Raw genomic sequence first — 10103 nt, 5'->3', positions numbered from 1 at the left:
ATCCTGGTTTCTGGGACTTGGGCGCTACCCCTAGATCTTCTAATTTAATTAGTCTGGGATGTGGCCCAAGCATCACAATTTTTAAAATATTCCCTGAACGTGATTCTAATGTGAAGCCAGTGTTGCTTACTTGCTTGCTTGCTTTCTAAGTTACTTCAGTCCTGTCCAACTCTTTGTGACCCTGTGGACTGTAGCCCACCAGGATCCCCTGTCCATGGGATTCTCCAGGCAAGAATACTGGTATGGGTTGCCATGCCCTCCTCCAGGAGATCTTCTTGACCCAGGGATCGAATCCGCATCTCTTACATCTCCCACATTGTGGATGGATTCTTTACTGCTGAGCCACAGAGGAAGCCCACAGCCAGGATTGCATGTGTGTGCTAAGTTGCATCAGTCATATCTGACTGTGCGACCCAATGGACTGCAGCCTGCCAGGCTCCTCTGTCTGTGGGATTCTCCAGGCACGAATACTGGAGTGGGTTGCTGTGCCCTCCTCCAGGGGATCTTCCCGACCTAAGATTCGAACCTGTGTCTCTTCTGTCTACCTGCATTGGTATGTGGGTTCTTTACCACTAGAGCCACCTGGAAAGTCTGCAGCCAGGGTTGTGATCTTCCAAAAAGGGCCATTGTTCCCAAATTTGTCTGCACATTAAAATCCCCTGGGGCTCTTTTAAAACTTCCAAAACCCAAGCCACACCCCAGATAATTAAATCAATTCAATCTCAGGATGGACACAGGCATTAGAAATTTCAAAGTTTTCCCAATGAGTCCCATATGCATATGCAGTGCCATATGCAGCCAGGATTGAAAACCACAGGGTTAGGATATTTGATGTTTGGATGTTGGGAGAGAGGAGAGAATAATTGTCATTTGCTGAGATTTAAGACTTTCAGCCCTTCATTTTTAAAATCACATTTCCAGTTTATAATTTACAGGGTCATCATTGTCATTTTTCTGAGAAATATATTTCAAAATGGCATGCCATAAAGTACAGTCATGAACCAATTGAAGCCGCCTTAGAGCTCACCAATTATTGCAAGTGCAAAGGACAGTTGAAATGGAGTATAATTATTATGTACCAGACCTAAAAATTTCCATCAGCTGATTTGATTTCATCGTTATATGCATTTGCATATATGTTTTTCATCAAAGGAGACTAAGTGGGTGGGGAGGGATGCTGACACCTAGCCCAGAGCCACAAAATGGAAGAATATGTCAATATCCTCTAGTCCATTTCTGTCAGAGATCCTCAGGGTACACGGAGGGAATTTAAATATATAAAGGTGTTGGGATTCACTGTTTGCATTTACTGCTCACCTTGTAACCAATCCAAGGAATACCTAAGGAGAAGAGAGCGCTGTTATTTAGCTATTTTAGGGTCCCTCTCCTTCAACTAGAATAAGATTTGAGGGAATAAGGACCGTTCACTATTCTATTTCTGTCCAGCACCCAAGCCAGTATATGAAATGCTGCAGGTGCTCAGAGCAACAATATAGCATACTGGCCAAGATGACCAGCTGTGGAATCAGGCTGACCTAGTCTTGAATTCTGGCTGCATCACTTTTACATGCTGTATGACTTTGGGTGAGTTACTTAACCTCTGTTCCCTGCTCCTCTATCTGTAAAAGAATGGTAATGGTACTTTCTTCATGAGATTGTTGTGATTTATTCAGTGAAACAGTATTTGTGAAGCACTTTGCAAATTGCCTGGCACCTAGTTTGCATGGATTAAGGGGGGAATTATTCTTAATAATCCAATTATTCGTTGAAGGAATAAATGGATATCATAGCCTCATTTCCCTTTCCTCTCTTGAGATTAGCAAAGAGTCAAAATAACCTATTCAATTTGGTTTCTTTAAGATTTCAGTACTTCATTTCAGGCAAACAAAACCAAACACACATCGGAGAGAGTCCCTTCTGTGCTGGTGTGGGTGTTTCTCAGCATTTATGTTACAGTCAAATATTACAGCTTCTAGTTAGACGTTTAACTACAATTTGAAGAAAAATGACACATAGGAAACAGATAAGGCCATCCGCTCATTTTGTTACCCTCATAATATTGGTTGCTAAAATAACCCACTTGTCAAATCCCTTTGTACTACTGTGAGAAGTGCTGATGTAAGACATGTTTTCTGAAAATAACCATGATGAGAGGTGTCACAAATTCAGAGCTTGGGTACAGAAGTAATAGAGTTCCCTCATGAGTTTCTTAGAATAGCTCAGGATCATAAATTGGCCAGACACTTACTGGCTTACCTGTTTCACCTCCTAAAAGGAGAATAGTTTCTAGGTTTTTTTTTTTTTTTTTTAAACTAAACTATTATAATCACTGCATAGGATCCTGGATTAGACCCTGCACAGAAAAAGGACATTATTGGAGAAACTGGTGAAATCTGAATTAAGTCTATAGTTTAATAAATAGTATTGTGCTAATGTTAATATCATAGTTTTGATCAATCTACCAGAGTTATATGCATCTTAATGTTAGGGGAAGTTGGGTGAGGGGTTTATGGGAACTCTTCATACTATATTTACAAATCTTCCATAAATCTAAAATTTCAGAATACAAAGTTTTTTTTTTAATAAAGAAAAGACTACACATAGTCTTTTAAAAACTAGATGTACTGATTGAAAGCTAATTCTAAAAAAACCCAAGTCTGGGCAGGGCTTGAGGCCAGGGCTCCAGAAGGAGAATAGTGCTTACCCAGATACCCATATATGTGCTAGATGTTTGGCTAAGTGTAATAAGCACTACCGGAGACAAGGGTGGGGCTGGGGGAAAGCATTTAGCAATTCTTCTTCAATGAGGGATTTCTGGAAGCCTATCCAAAAATAGTTTCTTTCTCTCCTTATAAGCTAGCTTAGTTCAAAACACAGCAATCCCACTTAAAAGAGGTCCAAACACATGTTTCCTTAAACTCCCATATTGGAGCTTTGTGGACTAGGTGTTTTGAAGGAATTTTTCATTGGAGTGCTAAACCTGAAATGGCGTATATGTGCTCAGTCACTCAGCCATGTCCGACTCTTTGTGACTTCATGGACTGGAGCCCACCAGGCTCCTCTGTGGAATTTCCCAGCCAAGAATACAGGAGTAGGTTGCCATTTCCTACTCCAGGGGATCTTCGCAACCCAGGGATCAAACCCATGTCTTTTTTCGTCTCCTGCATTGGCAGGCAGGTTGTTTACCACTGTGCCACCTGGGAAGCCCATTTTAAAGCATCAGCCCCCTTAGCGTTAAATTCTTATTTATTCCCTGAATCAAATAATCTGCAGAGTTAACTCCTGTGTCACTTAAAAGGCAGATGTCTTAGTAACCTAGCATGACCAGCACAACAATTTTAAAAAGTGTATTATAATACAAGGTGTTGTTGGGGGTAGGGGTGGAAACTCAAAGGACTGTGGTGCTCTTCATTCTCTTTGGTACTTTAGGGATGAATTATTCAATGTGTGTTTTCCATAGTTCTGATCAGCATGTGTACCTATTTCCTATTGTGCTGTTTTTGTGTAACATTATTTCACATTCTGGTTCCCACCTGCACAGTGCACATAATTGGCATCTTTAATGGCTGTGTAATATTCCATTGTATCAAATAGCAGGATAGTCCTTAAGGCTGGGCTCATTTTTTTGAGCAGATATAAAAGGCCTGCTGTCTCTTAGCACCAGAGGTCTATTTTAATTCCTGGAAGTGGTGACTAGCAGGAGCGTGGGATTGCGTGGGATTCTTGAGTCATCATCGCCCAGCAGTTTGAGCACTTTGTTAACATCGCTTTGTCCACCACCAACCAGCAGAGCCTCCTGGGCTCCTGGGACCTGAGCCAGGCACTCCAGGAGCACTGGAGTGGAAGTACAAGCCCCCTGACTCCCACAGCCCTAAGCCGATATGGTCTCCCTCCCAACAGCAGGAAGTTTCTGCTGCTTTCTCTCTCGCCTGGGATAACTCCACCTGTGTTTCCCATAGAGCTTGATATAAGAGAAAAAGCCAAGGATTATTATAGTTAAAGGAATAGGCATGGGTCAGAGGTGCCATGGCTATAGTTCTTTTAGGCGCACCTGTGAAAATGAAGTGGGATGGTGGGATGGTGGGCGATAGAACACCTCTATTCTCTACACCCTTTCCTGTCAGAAATCCAAGTTTGGGCTATCCAATAAAGAATTTACAGGGGTGAATGCCAAAGCAGTGAATCCCGACTTGAGCCCTACCCCACCCATAGCCAATGGTGTTTTATAGTTAAGAATGCTAGTTGGCAAAATTCTCCTGAGTGGTGTATTTAAGTCTTACCAGTTGCAACTGCCTTGAAGATGAGTGGTTTTAATAGGATACTGGGAGGAAAGAGTGATATTTGAAACACAACTGGGATGGTTCAAGCACCAGAAGCTCAAATTTCCAGGGGATTTGTGACTAGGTTACCTGTTGTTATTCAGGTATCACTGGAACCCCTTCAATCAGGATTGGTGGAAGTAGCATCCATTACTGTGAATGCATCTGATTCTGAACCATCACTCCCCAAATCTAAAAGTAGGAGGTCAAAAAAACCCTGTTAATTCTACTTTCAGTAAGTCTGAAGCAAGGATTTCAAAGTTAAAAACCCCATTAAAAACAAAAATTTCAATTATAACATTATTCAATAATATCAAATATAGAGAAACCAATGCATAATTTATGTGTTTTTGTTTTACATACATGAAGTACAGTTTTGTTTGAATATTGAGATGTTATGTAAAAAATGTATTACCTGTTTTTCATACAATTGTCTTAACACTAAAAAGTATGTGTCTGTGTGTGTGTGTGAGAGAGAGAAAGAGAGAGAACGAGAGAGGTGGAGAAAGGAAAAGTAACAACCTATTTTGGTATTTCATGTTATTTGTAAGTTCGAAAGCTCTACTATACATATAATCTGGGGAAGGCAATGGCACCCCACTCCAGTACTCTTGCCTGGAAAATCCCATGGATGGCGGAGCCTGGTAGGCTGCAGTCCATGGGGTCGCTAAGAGTCGGACACGACTGAGTGACTTCACTTTCACTTACCTGTTCTTGGTTTCCATATCCAATCCCAAATCATCACAATTCTTCCTTAACTCTTAACAGTATCCTGAATCTCTGACCCATGTTCTGCAGATCATACTGGATACCAACCCTACTGATTGCACACTAGGATGGGTAGTAACAGCATATGAAGAGTGGTGACAAGATTTCAGGAGTAAAAACCATTCAGAACACAGCATCTCTACCTATACACATGGAATTCTCTAATCCAAAAGCCCAGGCCTGTCTTGCAAGACGAAATGGACAAGTACCCAGAGCCACATAGGGCTTGTTGAATGATGAGCCAGGGTCATATATTTAAAGTGTCTCTGACAGGAGCTAGACTTTAAAAGTCTTGGAGGAGGCAGGCCAAGACCTTGACAATGAAAGGAGAGAAACTCCAAGGCAACCATTTGCCTGAAAGAATATTTGCCCCCAAGGCTCAAGAAGCTCTCATTAATCTTGGTCCCTGAGCTGCCACACTGAGACAGTTTGTAAGACCTTTGTTTTTTGGCAGATTTTAGGATTCTCAAAGACGAGGCTCTGGGAAGTGGTGGTTGGCAGTGGTTATAGTCACCCTGTGCTGTGCTATATACTCAATCGCTCAGTCATGTCTGACTCTTTGTGATCCCATGGACTGTTGCCCATCAGGCTCCTCTGTTCATGGGGATTCTCCATGCAAGAATGCTGGAGTGGCTTGTCATGCCCTTCTCCAGGAGTTCTTCCCAACCCAGGGATCAAACCCAGGTCTTGCAAGTGGATTCTTTACTGTCTGAGCCACCAGGGAAGCCCATGAATATTGGAGTGGATAGCCTATCCTTTCTCCAGGGGATCCTCTCAACCCAGGAATCGAACCGGGGTCTCCTGCATTGCAGGTGGATTCTTTATCAGCTGTGCTACCAGGGAAGCCCTATAATTACCCTCGATTCCCTATACTCTTTGTACTTTAGAATCTAAGACATCTCTCCTTGGGTTATCCTTTGCAGAAAAGAGGATACTTCTCCCAGTATGGAAGTATAGCTATCTGATGATCTAAGATCCTCCCCTAATCATAATAATAGTCGGTAACATTTCATGAGCTACTTATTATGTGCCAGGCACTCTGCCTAGCATTTTGGCCCTGGCTTGTCCTCTTTGATCCTCAAAATAAGCCTGTGAGGTATGTGCTCTTCTTCTTGTCTTCACTGGGGGTAATTGCCAGGTCATTCAGCTTGATAAGGAGTTTGGAAAGTATGGCAACACCCTGCAGCAACCAAATTATTCACTCAAAATAAATAAGGTTTTCCTGGCTGTATTGAGGGGATATTCTTTAAATATTTTTGATTAATAGACTTTCTGTAGGAAAATTTGGTTGACACCCAGGAACATGTATATTGTAGAAAGGAAAGTATGCCAATATATTGAAATTCAGTTATGTCAGAGGTTGTTTCAACCTAAATTCTCCACCCTGCTCATACTCATAGATAGCACTCCTAATTCCTTTTAGCCATACTTTCTTCCCCTCTTGGCCGAGAAGGTATGCCTGCCTCAGACATAATGCTGTAAAGAGCAACATGAGTGAAGAACCTTGGTTTGTTGAATTATAGTCTCCTGTCTGGTAAACTCCTCTTCAGTAGAGACATTTGATATATCCCTGGGTTGGAATGATTGTCAGCAGAATTTTCCAGTAATATTTATTGGACAAATTGAAGGGAATGTAGGTGGGGTCAAGATGGGCTTCCCAGGTGGTGCTAGTGGTAAAGAACCCACCTCCCAATGCAGAAGATGTGGAAGAGATGTGGGTTCAATACCTGGATTGGGAAGATCCCCTGGAGGACAGCATGGCAACCACCTCCCAGTGCAGGAGATGGAAGAGATGTGGGTTCGATACCTGGATTGGGAAGATCCCCTGGAGGATGGCATGGCAACCAACTCCAGTATTCTTCCCCAGAGAATCCCATGGACAGAGGAGCCTGGTGGGCTATAGTCTATAGGGTTGCACAGAGTTGGACATGACTAAAGCAACTTAGCAATTATGCAAGCACAAGTACAGATGGGTCAAGAGTGTCCAGAGAAGACCCAGAGAGGGTGTAGTATATTGGGGCAGGGAAGATAGCACATTGGCTCAGGCACACAGGAGATCTGGATTTCAGGAGCATGTCTGTCAGTGATCAGTTCTGCAGCCTTCAGCAAGTCACTTAACCTCTCTGTACCAAATGCCTAATCTGTATAACAATTGGCATTGGACTAGATGTTCTTCAAGATTGCTTCCAGCGCCATGACTTAAGCCGAACCTTAGAATCCTGTCAAAGACCCACAAAGTGCCTGAGGTGGTCCCCTTGGACTTAAAGCCATAATAAGGCATAACAGCAAATGCTGCAGCCTTAGACAGTGTCTGGCCCTCCAGATGGGGTTGTGAGACTGATGCTTATTATGTGCCAGGTTTCTCTTTCTCAGAAACAGTTATAGGCTAGTTGGTTTATACTTCCTGGTGAGACCATATAGGTAGGAGTTAAGACCATGAGTTATGGAGTTGGAACTTGGTTTAGTCTGAAGAGCAGTTCTGTCATTTCCTAATGGGTGCCTTGGGACAAATTGTTTGACCTCTTTAAACATCAGTTTCTGCCTCTGTAAGATGATGGTAGGACTGACCTCAAAGCCTTGTGAAGATGAAAGGCAGTAATGTACGTAAACCACTTAGCCTAGTGTCTGGCAGAATGGAAGTCATAGCTCACCTGGGTCTGCCACTACCATCAGTGTGCTTACTGCAGTCAACCTAATTCTTCTAACATGGGCATGATGAAGCTTCAACATTTTCCCTGGATATAGCTTTCTCTTCTGGGTAAAGTTTGAGAAAAGCTTAAGAAGATCTTTCTGGCCTAAAGTAGCTTCAGAGTCAGATCTGGGTTTGGTTCCTTGTTCTGCATCTTACAGCCTCTGGGACCTTAGGTAAGTTATTTTTCTCTGCCCCTTAATTTCTTCATCTGTAAAACAAAAACAAATACGCTGCCTACACCCATGGGTTGTTGTGAATAAAATAATGAACGTGAAGAGCTTAGTGCTATGTCTGACAACCAGAAGGCACTCAGGAAATGGGGGCTGTGGTACTGATGGTGAAAGTAGCAGCTGTAGTCATAGTGAATGATGATTCCCACCACTAACACTGCCCTCTCTGGAATGGACAGTTGAATGTTTTTAAGCTCGTACAGTTTTTGCACACCTAACCTAAATGTTAGGAGAGACATCAGTTGCTATTCCTGAAGGGACAGCAGAAGAATTGTTGCCAGGCTTCACAGACAATGGCTGGGAATTTAAAACCGAGTTGTTTTCGGAGGCGTGACTAAAAATGATTCCGTAGAGCATAATTCTCAGCAGAATACTTTACTTATGCCAGTCCCCTTCCACCCAAGAACACAAGGGGAGAAAATGTAGTTCTAAACTGACCCTATACTTCTAAGACTCAATTGCAGTTGGTTACCCTTGATATGTTGCTCACAGACTTCATCAGGAGCATTAGGGTACAAAGATCTTCTGATCTTCTTTGCCAGGGTCATCTTCATTCTTAAACTATTTCAAACTATTCATTCCCCCTAACTATTTTTGAGCCCCTTGGTGGGGATAAGATTTATTTGATGGCTCGAAGATTGATGTATGGGCACAACAGGAGTTCTAAGGGATATAATGTTAGAGTAGGTGGAATTATAGGGGGACTGTGGAGGTATTAACAGACAGAAATTTGAAAACTGAAAAATTCTAATGGTTCTGTAGATGAACCCATTTACCAAAGGAGGGATATGAGATATTTCTTTGGACGTTCCTTCATTTTTCTCTTTAGCTCTCTGTTAAAAGTCTGCTAAAAGAGAAAGAAAACAGGCATCACTGCAAACGAAGCTAGGCACAAGGCTTCCTGTCCTTCCAGGTGAGGAGGGTGTTGCCTACTTTCCAAGGGGTGTAGACTGCATCCCACCAGGTGTCCCCCTCTGCCCTGACCTCATACTTGCTCTCCCTCTTGCTCTCTTCCCTTCACCTAAGGAATACTAACCACATCAAAGGCTTCAAAGGCTTCATCAGGGATTGTCCAGTAACATGTCCTCTGAGTCCCAGGTGCCCATTCTCCTTTTTGCCCTTGGCTCTGAGGTTATAGAAATGAAAAATGGGTTTCAGTTTTGGACACAGACTTAGGAGTAGAATCAGACATCCAGAAAGACACTTCTTCCACTCTTCTGCTGTATTCCTGCCACTCAACTTTCATCCTCCTTCCCAGAGCAGCACCTCTGTCCTCAGTGTTCCTGTCCAGGTTGTCTTCATTCTTAAACTATTTCAAACTATTTATTCCCCTTAACTATTTTTGAGCCTCTTGATGGGGATAAGATTCATTTGATGGCTCGAAGATTGATGTATGGGCACAACGGGAGTTCTAAGGGATATTATGTTGGAGTAGGTGGAATTATAGGGGGACTGTGGAGGTATTAACAGACAGAACTAACAGCTCCTCTGTGTAGGTATAACAACCCAAGGCTCTGAGGTAGCCTGAAGGGCAGATTCTTTGGAGAGCAAAGGTGACATTATAAAATTGACAGTTTACCATCATGGAAACTGCGGCCAAGGAACATTTGAGATGGAGTAGCCATTAACAACAATGGGCCTTTAAATCCTCACAGCTTTCTTTTTTTAGTGCCTTTAGTGTATTGGGAAAAATCATATATGATTATTAAAAAATTTCTGATAATACAAAAATCCTAAAAAAGGTACCTTGGCTCTTCTAAAAATCACCTAGAATCTTACCCTTAGAGAAAACCACTGCTCATGTTTGGTGATTTCCCTCCAGATAGTCTATGGACATATATATATCATGCTGTACATGCTGTGCTCTGACTTTATTTTCTCCAACAAAACACCAACGGTTGTGGAAAACTTTCCATGCCAGTCAATATGTCAACATTAGCCCTTTTAAGGTCTGCATAGTATTCCATTGTATTGGTGCACCATAACTTATTTAGCCATTCACCACTGTTAGACCTTTAGCTTGTTTTCAGCTTTTAGCTGTTATGCACAATGCTGTGATTGAACAACTATGAGCATTCTTTTTTGTGTACTTGT

General features: G+C 42.3%; 1 long non-coding RNA gene across 1 annotated transcript in view; it reads left to right on the top strand.

The window, feature by feature from the left end:
• Positions 1-530: 530 nt before the first annotated feature.
• LOC113887022 overlaps positions 531-10103 on the top strand; it is a 31527-nt gene continuing 21954 nt past the window's right edge. The window contains exon 1 of the long non-coding RNA XR_003509633.1: positions 531-1584. This is a non-coding gene — a long non-coding RNA (uncharacterized LOC113887022). The remainder of the gene's footprint in view (positions 1585-10103) is intronic.

Source organism: Bos indicus x Bos taurus, chromosome X (assembly GCF_003369695.1).
Source record: "Bos indicus x Bos taurus breed Angus x Brahman F1 hybrid chromosome X, Bos_hybrid_MaternalHap_v2.0, whole genome shotgun sequence".
NCBI classification, from domain to species: Eukaryota; Metazoa; Chordata; class Mammalia; order Artiodactyla; family Bovidae; genus Bos; species Bos indicus x Bos taurus.
Note: the sequence above shows the minus strand (reverse complement) of the source record. Positions and strands in the feature narration are given on the sequence as shown.